The sequence below is a fragment of the Monodelphis domestica genome, chromosome 2 (genome assembly GCF_027887165.1).
Source record: "Monodelphis domestica isolate mMonDom1 chromosome 2, mMonDom1.pri, whole genome shotgun sequence".
Taxonomy (NCBI): domain Eukaryota; kingdom Metazoa; phylum Chordata; class Mammalia; order Didelphimorphia; family Didelphidae; genus Monodelphis; species Monodelphis domestica.
The window spans coordinates 26454411-26467329 of NC_077228.1; the positions used below are offsets into that span (position 1 = coordinate 26454411).

Here is a 12919-nt window from a genome sequence, read left to right on the forward strand (position 1 = left end):
AGCTGGTAAATAGCCTGATATAGGCTATAGCTGAGCTTTAAAGCAATATATGTTTTCATATTCCTCATATAACTGGAGACAATATCACACATACGATAAAAAAAATTCATGAATGAAATAAATGAAAGAGGGCATGCTTTGATTTGCCATCAGATTCCAACAGTTCCTTCTTTGGCTGGGGACAGTTGGGTTTTTTTTTTTTATCATGAAACTTGGGGTTTTATTAAAACTTTGTTTTGCTGATAAGTTTAGTCCTTTAATTGATCATCATGTTATCTCCATTACTGAATTCAGTGTTGTCCTGGTTCTGCTCACTTCATTTGGCATCAGTTCATAGAAGTCTTTCCAGGTTTTTCTTAGCTCATCTTGTTTATCATTTCTTATGTCACAATAGTATTCCATTCCAGCCATATACCAGATCTTGTGCAGCCTTTCTCCAAACAATGGATTCCCACTCAATTTCCAATTCTTTGCCACTACAAAAAGGTCTGTTAAAAAGATTTTTGTACAAGTAGGTCCTTTTGTCTCTGCTCTCTTTGGAAGAGAATCCCAATAGTAGTATTGCTGGGTCAAAAGTTCTGCAGAGTTTTGTGGCCCTTCAGGTGTTGTTCCAGATTGCTCTCCAGAATGGCTGAATCAGGTGATAGTTCCCCCAATGGTGCATTAGTGTCCCAACCCCCACCCCACCCCCTCCAAACATTTATCATTTTCCTTTTTGGTCTTTTTAGCCACTGTGAAATGTGAGGTGTTATCTCTCTCTAGGTTTCTGTTACACAGCGCTCTTCTGGTTCTTATTCATCTGAATTTCTTTTCCTGTTTCTTTTTTTCCTTCTTTTAAAAGGCCAACAGAGTAAAGTGACTTACCCAGGATCACAAAGCTAGTGTCTGAGGACAGATCTGAATATGGGTTTTCCTGACTCTAGGATCAGCGCTCTATCCACTGTGACAAGGAAATCACTTGCTGCCCCCTTCTCTGTTTCCTTCCTCCATCCACTAGCCCAGGATTCTCTTTACTCCAATCTATCCTCAACTCAGCTGTCCAAATAACCTTGCTAGAGCCCAGGTCTGGGCATGTCATCATCCTGATTCAACTCCAGTGGCTTCCTATCAGCTCCAAGAAAAAGCGCAAACCCTTTGGTTTGGCTCATAACGGTTTGGCCCTCCACATCTTGCATACTCCCACGGACTCTAGGATGAAGTGATGTCTGCCTCTTATCTTCATACAGGGCGTTCCACATCCCAATTCTATACATTTTCAGAGTGCCTGGCACATATCAAGCATTTGATAAATGCTTATAGACTTGACTTGAGAAATCTACAGTCTGGAGCAGATAAGAAAAGATTGGGTGACCCAGTGAACAGAGTGCTAGACGTGGTAACAGGAAGATCTGAATTCAAATCTGATTTCTGCTACTTACTGCCTGTGTGACCCTGAGTAAGTCACTTAAAACCTTTGTTACTGGGGAGGTAGGTGGCTCAGTGAAGAGAGAGCCCCAGGCCTAGATTCAGGAGGTTTTGATTTCAAATTTGACCTTAGACACTTCCTAGCTGTGTTACCCTGGGCAAGTCACTTAACCCAATTGCCTAGCCTTTATCACACTGTGCTTTGGAACCAATACTTGGTATTGATTCTAAGATGGAAGATAAGGGCTTTAAAAAAAACCTTGGTGCCCGAGTTTCCTCATCTGTAAAATGGGGGTGATATTAGCACCCTTCCCAGGACTGCTATGAGATTAAATTAGATAATACTTGTAAAGTGCTTTACAGACTATATAACTGGTATTACAAGTTACAATACTATTAAAAGTTATTTCCCTGTATCACATAAGCAAATACAAATGAGGCAAGATTCAAGTGGAGGTCCTCAGACTGTAAAATCCATAGCTCTTTCCACAGAGGAAATGCATCAAATAAAAGATAATGTTTATGAAACGAGTAGGAGCTTTAGAAATCCACCTCAACCCCCTCGATTTACTAAGAAAGCTGATGCCCAAGAAAGAAGACAACTTGGAAGGATGTCTAGGCCTGTGCTACTAAGTTTTGTCTCTGATGAAGATAAAGACATAGATGGAAGGAACGCGTATCAAATTTGCAGCTGGCCCAAAACCGGGAGAGACAATAGGCAGGAATGGAAGACTCCACTACTGAAACTGTCAGATCAAATGTGATGGAATTTATAAGGACAACATAGAGTCTGAGGAGGAAGCCTGGTGCAGATGATGAAAAGTCTGCCTGGGAGCTAACGCGTCCTAGCTTCGCTGCCTCACCCTGTCTGGGGAGGACCCCAAAGCCACTTACTTTCTCAGGGAAGGCCTGCCTGCCAGCTCCCCCGAGGGAGAAGCAGCAGGCAGCACATGTCCGTCAAAGGAGCACTAACACCATCTTGATCACTTTCTCCTCTCAGACCCCAATGGAAACAGCCCACTCCCCTGCCCCCAAGAGCCTTACAAACAAAAGTGTCCCCCTAAAGGAGACAGCCCACTCCCCTGCCCCCAAGAGCCTTACAAACAAAAGCGTCCCCCTAAAGGAGACAGCCCACTCCCCTACCCCCAAGAGCCTTACAAACAAAAGTGTCCCCCTAAAGGAGACAGCCCACTCCCCTGCCCCCAAGAGCCTTACAAACAAAAGCGTCCCCCTAAAGGAGACAGCCCACTCCCCTACCCCCAAGAGCCTTACAAACAAAAGCGTCCCCCTAAAGGAGACAGCCCACTCCCCTACCCCCAAGAGCCTTACAAACAAAAGTGTCCCCCTAAAGGAGACAGCCCACTCCCCTGCCCCCAAGAGCCTTACAAACAAAAGTGTCCCCCTAAAGGAGACAGCCCACTCCCCTGCCCCCAAGAGCCTTACAAACAAAAGTGTCCCCCTAAAGGAGACAGCCCACTCCCCTGCCCCCAAGAGCCTTACAAACAAAAGCGTCCCCCTAAAGGAGACAGCCCACTCCCCTGCCCCCAAGAGCCTCACAAACAAAAGCGTCCCCCTGGCCACAGGACCTGTTTTCAAACCACACATACTGAGAACAGGAATCCCTGTGGACACGTCACCCACATGCCTCAACACCATCATCAACCGCTTCTGGCCAACTCCGACAACCAGCTGATAGATAAATGTGGGAGAGAGACATCACACAAGCACACACAGGACAAAGCCACTTCCAAGAGGACATCTGAGACAGAACTCATTTCATCACCTACAAACATTGGCACAGCAGAGAGAGCACCAGACATGAGTCAAGAAGACTAGTTCAAATCCAGCCTCAGATGCTTACTAGCTCTGTGATCCTGGACAAATCACTTCACCTCGGCCTGCCTCAGTTTCCTCATTCATAAAGCGAGAATGATAATAACAGGACCCATCTTTCAGGGCTGTTATGAGGATAAAATGAAGTAACAGTATTTGATAACTCTATGGAAAACTGTTCTCTTTTTAAAACATGCCACCAGCATAATGTCAAGAACAATTAATATAAAAATTAGGCTGGAATTCATTTGGAAATATGCATAGTGTTTCTGATCTCACATTTCTCCAGTTCTTTTCTTTTTAAAAAAAAAACCTTTATCTTCTGTTTTAGAGTCAATATTAAGTATCAATTCTAAGGCAGAATGACTTGCCCAGGATCACATAGCTAGGGACATGTGTGAGGTCATATCTGAATCCAGGACTTCCCAACTCTAGACATGATTCTATCCACTGAACCACCTAGCAGCTCTCTCCAGTCTTCTCAACATAAATATTCTTCCTATGAAGCTCCGTGGCTGGATGTATTGCAACAATATAAATCTATGGAATTAAAATATAAGACTCAAAGGGCCAAGGAGAGGTCCACGAGAAGCATGAGTAGGCCGCATCATATTTTCAATGATGGCCTAAAGCACTCGATGTAAGGGCTAATCAAGGAAATATATAATCAACATATTAGATGAGTGTGTCAAGGTGGAAAGGTGTTTGTAAAAAGGTCTAGTTTCCAAACTATAGGTCAGTAACAGCCCTGAGGAGAGTCTGGAGGGGGTTATGAGATGATTCTGGAAGGAGGTCCACCATGCAATGGCCAAAATTATTTAATATTTTCAGACACAGTTCTTATATAATAGGTCTAATTATTCAATAAAATTGAGGTTCAAACCAAAGTCAAAAGCAAGATGAAAGTTCTGACAAGGAATGCAGAAGAGCATTTATTTAATATGGAATGAACAAATTAGATAAAACATGAATTGAAATGTAACGAATGTTAATACAGGTGTGATCTGCATCCATTAACATCAGCTGGCATAAGCTCAAAACAGCAGTGAGTTGTGTCATGAAACTATTTGTGTATATGTATTTGATCATGCAGTTTATAAATTCAAAGTTAAACAATCTTTTTGTGAAAGTTAAAAGTATCTTAAAATCTGTTAACCTCATGCAAAGCAATTTTTAATTTGTAAAGAATGTGGTAGGAAGAAAAATGACCCATATGTCTCAAGAACTTTATGATCAGTTGGGAACTTTAAATCTTCCTCTTTTGTACTACAAATGGACACTTCCTAGCTATGTGACGCAGGCAAGTCACTTCATCCCAACTGCCTAGCCATTACTGCTCCTCTGCCTTAGAATCCATACTTAGTATCAGTTCTAAGACAGAAGGTAAATTAAAAAACAAAAAAAAAAACTGAATCCAGAAGATAGTAGTCTTCCAGTGAGATCAGAAAACAGGTCCTTGCCCTTGCCTCCAAGGCCAACAGATCCCCCTGAGAAAAAGGGAAGGGGAGAGCTCCGAGGTGGCAATCTAGCATTCAGTCTGTCCCAGGCCAGGGGGGATGGCGGGGATATGTAAAAGCTGAGGGACAAGTTCAGCACAGGAACCTGAAGGTACTCCTGGGCAAGACAATCCACCCAAAAGTGCAGCAAGAAACAGACTGTTCCTAGCACAAAGTTCCAAAATTCAGGAACTAAAGCTGGAGAGATGAATAAAACTAAACTCCAATCAGTATCGAATACTGTTCATCTACAGATTCCCCCCAAAGAAATAGAGACTAATTTAGCCTTGGTGAAGGTTTTCTTTGAGTACACAGAGGGCAAATTCAAGCTGTCTGTAAATTCTAATCCCCCTCCCATTACCCAAGAGATTGGAAGGAGGAAGTGCTTGCAAAAAGGAAGTGGGGGCAAGCAAAAAATGTCCTCAGGTGCTGGGAAGAGGGGGAACAGAGCAGCTCCCAGAATGCCAGTTGGGCATGTGTACCAATACTTCATCATTGTTAGACTAAATAACACCTGCAAACACAGAATCAAAGGACAAAAATGGATTTTCCACAAAGGCTACCTAGAAGAAATGAAGCAAGAGATAATATATTAAATAAATCCTTGGAGAAAAGAGAAAAGAAAATTCTCTGGAAGGAATAAACAACTTGGAAGAGAAAGTGGCAAACTTTACCCAAGTAATGGACTCCCTGAAAACTAGAATAAAATAAAAAAACCAATGAAAGATTAGAACATAGAAATAAAAGACAATGAAAGATATCTAATATCCCAAAACAGGCCAAGAGATAATTAATGAAACATTTAATTCCCTGAAAACCATGAGTGTGGATATTGTATTTCAAGCAACCATGAATGAAAACTATCCAGATCCACTAGAACTAGAGAGAAAAAGAATCTCCAGATTACCTCCTGAAAAGAACCCCAGAAGAGGAAATCCATAGCCAAAATCCATGGCTCTCACATCAAAGTAAAAGTCCTGCAAGCACCTACAAAAAATATTTCAAATACCAAAGGAACTCTATGTAGTCAAGATCACACATGACCTGGAAACTACACCTAAAAATGAAGAGAAGATATTGGAATAATCTGAAAAGCTCACGACGAACCAACGAAGTGGTCAGGAGGGATCTTTGAAGGAAGACAAGATTTTAGAGATGATCATGAAAGCTTTGGAAGTAGATGGTCTAATCAAGGAAGGCTAGAGGGAAGATGGGAAAGGACTATGCCTTGAGGGATATTTATATTTAAAAGGTGGGAGCTGAGACAGGCAAGAATACAGAGAAAGTACAATCAGAGAAGAAGGGAAAGGGCACTGAAGAAAGCTAAGGGAAAAGGTGGCAAGAAAAAGGGGGTGGATCCACAAGGCCACAGAAGATGAACACTGAAAAAAAGGCCAATGGATTTAGCAACAAGATCAGTCCCTTTGAAATGTATTGTTTCAGTAAAGAGTAGATTTGGCCACCAGACTGGAAGGACCTGAGAAATGAATAGAAGATAAGGACATGACATCAGCAAGTTAGAAACTAGTATTTTCTAGAAATTTGTATTTTTAATGTCTCTTCTGACTCATGTCTGAGAAAAATAAGGTTATTTTTTACTTCTTATATTTTTATCATATATTTTGATTTTCAGGATTTGAATGTTAAAAGTAACTGAAATTTAAAATCAAGATGATGGTTTCCCCAAGGAGATAAGGAATCAAGGGTTAGTTAATAAGTAAAAAGTAGGGACATGAGTTTTCATTGCTTAAAAGTTCAGTTAATTATTTTGTAACTTTCCAATTCGGACATTTGAAAGACAGGAAGATAAAAGTGAGAAAACATGAGTTTTGATTCCATCTCATTTACTTATTACTTACTATTTGTGTGACCTTGAACAAGTCATTAATTTCTCTGGGCTTCAGTTTCCTTATTTTTAGGGGATTTGAAAAACTCTTTTTTCCTGAGGCATAGAAGAGAAGGAAGGTTAAAAACTGAAATATAACAAAATGAAGAGAAGGCCAAAAGGTACCAAAAAAATATATCTGAGAAGAAAAATGACAAGAATAAAGATGATGTTTAAAATATTAAATGCAAGCAATTTGTAGAAATCTGTGAACTGGAAGAGTTTACAACCGAAGAAGAGAGATTGATGACAAGGACAATTTTTTAAATCCTGGCTAAACTCAAAGGAGAAAAGAAAATCAAGAAGATGAGCTGGGAATTCATTGGAAATGGAAAGCAGAGAATTAATGTTTTCCCATTTTGAATAAACTAGTTCAGGCTCCAGTGAGCTGGCCAAAGCCCTATCTCAAACCCATGTTTTCTGACTTAGACAACAGTGGCCTTTTTTGCACTCCACACTTCTCCTTCAGCCTCTATCCAGCCTCTGACACTGATGACCCTTCTCTTCTCCTTGGTACTTTCCTCTGGGCACTACTCGCCTAATTCTCCTTCTGCCTATCAGACTGCTCCTTCTCTGTCTCTTGCTGGATCCTCCTCCAGGTCACACATTAATTGTGGGTGCCCCACAGGCACTGGGGAGGGAGGAGGCTCTTTCTTGGATCCTCTTCTCTCTTTATACTACTTCAGTATTATCAGCTCCCCTGGATTTAATTATCATTTCTATGTTCAGGGTTCTCAAATCTCCTTATCCAGTCCTAACCTGTGTGATGACCTCCAGTTTCACATCTCATATAATGCCTGACACATAGTAGGCACTTAACCAAACCAAACTCATCCTCAACCACCTCTTAAATTCCCTGTTCTTGTCTGTGATCCTCTCGGTCCCCCAGGCTTACAATCTAAGTGGCAGTCATGATTCTTCCCTCTCACCCCCCCATATCTGATCTACTGTCTCGCCTTTATATCTCTTGAGTGGGGCCCCTTCTCTTCTTTGACACTGCTACCACTCTTATTGCCTCATGGCCCAATTACTGCCAGAGCCTGCTGGTCTACCTGCTTCAAGTCTCTCCCCACTCCAGTCCATCTTCCATTTGAATGCCCAAGTGATTTTCCTAAAGTGCCAGTTCAATCATGCCACCCACATACTTAATAAACTTCAGTGGTTCTCCATCACCTCCAGGAATCAAATCCTCTGGTGTTCAAAGCCCTTTGACTTCCTATTCTTGTATTTTGTACTTCCTTTCCTCCCTACCTATCTCTTCCCTTTCCTCCGTGATGCTGGCTTCCTTACATTTCTCACCTCTGGGTATTTTCTCTGGAGGTCTCCCATGCCTAAAATGTTCTCCCTTCTCACCTCTTCCTAGTTGCCTTTTATCTTCTCTAGGAAGCCTTTCCCGGTCCCCTTACTTCTGGTGCCTTCCCTCTACTATTTCCTAGTTGTCTTCTAGCTTGTTTCCAAACACATTTGTTTGCTTGCTGTTTCCCCCCATTATTCAATTGATAATTTTATGAGGGACGGGCAGTCTTTTGCCTTTCTGTGTATCTTAACTGTCTCCTTACTGACTGGCCTCCTAGTCCTGTGTACTGGGAAAGATGATACAAGGACATAACACTACCTTTAAAGAACTGTAATGGCAACAGAGACACAGAGGATGTGAGCAAGGAGGTTGCTACAGTTCATCAGCAATGATTTCCTGGTCCAATCTATTCCTAAGGACACACCTGGCTAGAAAAAGCCATTATATTTATATTAATATATCATCTTAAGGTCTACAAAGCCTTTTCCTCACGACCACCTAGTAAGATAGGTAGTCAAGTATCTTATCCTAGCACACAGTAAACTCATTAAAAATGCTTTCTACAATTTAATCTCTATTCCTCTGTATAAATGATAAAACTGAGGCTTGGAAAGGTAAAGTTATTTACGATGACAAGATTTAGAACTGAGAGAAGACCTTTCCTGGTTCACCTGACTGCTAAAATCTTCCCCTTCAAGATTATTGGTAAATATCTTGTATATGATCATCATTTAAATATTATCTCCTTCATTTGAATATCAGGTTCTTGGGAGAAGAGACTTGCTTCTGCCTTTCTTAGGATCCCCATATCAACCAAAAGACACATTTCAAAAGAACCCCTGTTGGAGGCAGCTTGGTTGCTCAGTGGATAGAGAGCCAAGCCTAGAGATGGGAGGTCCTAGGTTCAAATCTAGCTTCAGACATTTCCTAGCCATGTGACCCTGGGCAAATCACTTAACCCCCTTTGCCTAGCCCTTACCACTCTTCTGCCTTGGAAGCAATACACAGGATTGATTCTAAGATGGAAGGTAAGGGTTTAAAAAAAATTTTTTTTAATTCAAAGAACACATGCAGTCAAAAGAATTAGGGCAGCTAAGATAAACTTTAGGGAGAAGCTTTATTCTCATAGATCAGTGGTTCCCAAGGGGATCATTAATGGCATCTTAAGCAGCAAATAAATGCCCAATTTTGTTAAAAATATGTCTTTCCTCAGTGACAACAAAAATGTACATGTTTGAAGCATTATAGATTTGTTTCTTCAGCAATTTGAAATCATCACAACCCTGTGCACAAAGATTTTGGGGTCCCTACAGTGATTACAGCAAACTGTGACCCCTTCTGATGAAGTGCAATGTGTTTATAGTTCCTCAGCCCATCATCAAATTGTTTCCAAAGTGTCACAAAAGTTCAAAGAGTGCAAGTTAATTTCCAAAAGACAGTCAGATGAAAGACTACACTCTCATCAGCATTCTGAATGTTGCACAAAAGTTGTTCCCTCCTTCCTCTCTGCTACTCTGTGATTAATTGTACTTCATCAGCTTTCTAAGCATGTGGTCAAGATATTATGGCCATCTGTGTTCTTGCAGCACAAATGCCAAGTTGTGTAAAAGCATGCTCTGTTTATGCATATCACAGGCCATCTTGAAAGCATCATGGACCATCCCAAATGTCCAGCAGAAACAAATCTTATATGGTCTCTTATTACAATATTAAAACTTTTTCCACTTAAAATTATTCTCCCAAAAATAAATAAATAAATAAATAAATAAATAAATAAATAAATAAATAAATAAAATAAAATAAAATAAAATTATCCTCCACTTAGTTACTATTCTTTAGTCTAAAGGATTTTGAGATGAACTGGTTGACTACCCTCATAAACAACTTTCTATAGCTTCTGTGAGAATGTAGTCGATATACCAGTGGCAGAAAGAGTCATATCTAAAGAGATTCCCTACTTACAAAGATTAGTTTATATATAAACATTGTAAAAAATGAAGCCTCATGTGTATGGCACTTTAAAGACATTTATTATCTAATATAGCACCTGTAATTAATTATCCAGTTGAAAAGTATCTTATATTGTAAGTAGGTAATCATATTTAAATTTTCATCTTTCAGTAAAAGAACCTATAAAATTCTCCTACCATTTTCTACCATATATTTGTGTAAACAAGCATTTATCACCTTCTTGCTGTATTAAATCTCAATACAGAAAAAATTCAAAGCAGAAACAGGATTAAGACTCTGTCTGGTGTTGAGTCAAATATTGCAAATCTTTTTTCCAATAAAAAAGTCCAATACTGAAATTAGGTTACTATATGATTACTGAGTTAAAATATCTTCCAAGTTGTAACTTATTTCATTTAAAATGTTATTTATAGTCAATGAAATCTGTAAAATGAAAAAAATTAATATGATCTTGCAGATAAGAATAAAAATACAAGGTTTTCATAAATAACTTTAATTCTTAGATAATGTCCACATAAAATAACAGCAGTTCTTTTATTAGTTTTATAATTCTGTATTTGTAGTTTTATAATTCTGTATTTGTAGTTTTCATAATTATAAGAATGAAATTTTATATTTTAATTGTAATCATGTAAATTTTAATTTGGAGCCTTTGGGGGCAAAAGTTATCACTGTAGTTATTGTAATCATATACAGGATAATTCTAAAAGCATATAATGAATAGGATATTAAATTACCCTGGGGATACACAACATTTTTTGTTGAAAGGTACTCACAGAATAAAAAACACTGGAAACTACGGCTGTCAATCCAGACTGAGTTGCAAGTTAAGAAGGCCCTTTGCCATCACTGTGTCCTACATTCATACAGAGCTTGAGTTACTACAATAACAATCTGGCAGTTTTCACAAATATTTTATTCTCCTTCGAAAGTGATTACACATGCTAAAACAAGGCAAAACACAAACTGCAGTTTCCTCCTGGTAAGCACCAAACAAAAACAACAGGTTTTACAAATCCTAGAATCAAGGTCTATGGTGCCAGCTGTTAATATCATTAAATATCTAAAATAGAATAAATCTGAGATCAGCTCTCACATATGGACAAAGAAAAGTTTCCAAAGGAAGCAGGAGAGATCCTTAGAATACAGTCCAAAGATATTCAAATGGAGACATTTCTAAAATTCTAAATAACTAACTTTGGTCTACAACTGGACAATTAATTCAAGAGTTATCCGATTTGGGCTCAAGGTATAAACAGAGTCATCATAAAATTCAATCAAGGTAATACAGGTAAAGCACTCTGCAAACTTAATTCAAGAGCTCTCTAAATGCCAATGCCTATCAAGGTCCCTCTGTGTGTTTACAAACTGCTTTCCCACTTATATTAGCTGAAACTTGAGCCAATTCTGTAAGGTAGACGTGATCAAAGTCTTCTTCCCACTGAATATACAATTCAACTCACCCTCAGGCTGCAGCCCCAAGTGCTCCCTAGGCTTCAGACAGTCCAGAAGCTCTTGAGCCCATCCGGCCAGCTCATTCTCCTTCTAGCCAGACTTAAACCACAAACAACACTTCTGGGGTAAGGGCACAGTGCAAGCCTTCAGACAGTGCAATGCTTCAAGGCTGCTTCTTAGAATGCTCTTCCCTTTCCTCATTGTCTCTCCCAATCCTGGCTATCCTTCCAGGCCTCTCTCTGAATTCTAAGATCATCCTGAGCATTCTAGTTTTTCTTCACATGTTTACAGCATTTCCTGTCAATACAAATCCCATCTCATTCAGAACATCAAGAAATCAAATCAGAGATCAGAGGACTGAAGTGGAAAGGACCTTCTAAAAGCATCACATCTGTTCTTACTTTATCTAATTGGGGAAATTAAGTTGCAGAGAGGCAAAATCATTTCACCTGGGATAATAATAGCTAATATTTATACAGTGTTAAATTTTGCACAGTACTTTAAGGTACAATTATTATCTCCATTTTATATTAGATGAGAAGTTTAAGTGACTTAGCCCAGCTGGTATCACAGACGGGATATGAACTCTGATCTCGACTCCTAGTCCAGCATGTTCTCCCCCCATGCCACCTCTGACTCCAAATACAATCCCCCTTCTCCCAATGCTTCACTGTGTCCTGCTACACAGCATTATTTAAGCTAGTGAGGGCATGGGTCAGCTTCATTTCCCCAGTGAAACTCTAAGTAAAAATTCTGTTCTTCAGAACAGAAATTACATCTTACATTTATTTCATTTGACTCCCAAGATACCCACTGAAACTGTTGATGTTGTTAAGTCGTTTTCAGTCTTGTCTGATTCTTCATTACCCCATTCGGGGTGTTCTTGGCAAAGATACTTAAGTGGCTTACATTTCCTTCTCCAGCTCATTTTACCAATGAAGAAATTGAGACAAATAGGGTGAGTGACTTAGCCAGGGTCAAACAGCCAGCGTCTGCAACTAGATTTGAACTAAGGTCTTCCTGACTATAGGCCTGTTGCTCTATCCACTGTACCACCCAGCTACTGCACACTGAAAGTAAAAGGTATTCAATAAATACACTTTGACTAATCAAAGGAATGAATCTCTAAATGAACTGCTAAAATCAAGTTTCTGGATAGATTCATGGTGTCGCTATAAGGATACACTAACCTTGCAGACCCAGGTGACTTCTATGACTCAGGATATTGTCACCTCGCACCACCTCCCAGATATCTTCCACAGGAAAGAGATGAGAAGCAAAGTTGGGTGAAAGAAATGCTGTATGTACTGCTGGGAGAATTACCCCCATAATCTAGGAAGCAGCCCAGAAAGACACGAGGGGAGCACTAGAAAGAACGCTGAACTTTATGAGGCTTCCACCCTAGCTCTGGAAACTGCTCCCTCAGAGACCCTGGGGAAGTCCTTTCATTTCTCAGGGCCTCAGTTTCTTTTTCTGTAAAAAGAAAAGGTTGGACTTAATGACTTCTAAACTTACTCACACCTTTAAAAAGTCCATAGTACCATGGAGAATAAGAAAAGTAAAAGTATATAGGATAAA

General features: G+C 39.7%; 1 protein-coding gene across 4 annotated transcripts in view; it reads right to left on the minus strand.

Annotated features, from left to right (window-relative positions):
* The window catches only part of ZFYVE9 (zinc finger FYVE-type containing 9), a 186278-nt gene that overhangs the window by 129602 nt on the left and 43757 nt on the right, over nt 1–12919 (minus strand). The window contains exon 1 of one of the 4 annotated variants that reach the window (XM_056815135.1): nt 11350–11779. The exons of the other annotated variants lie outside the window; for them this stretch is intronic. The gene's annotated coding sequence lies outside the window, so the exon portion shown is untranslated. Of the gene's footprint in view, nt 1–11349; nt 11780–12919 lie in introns of those variants that run through there. 4 annotated transcript variants of the gene reach the window in all.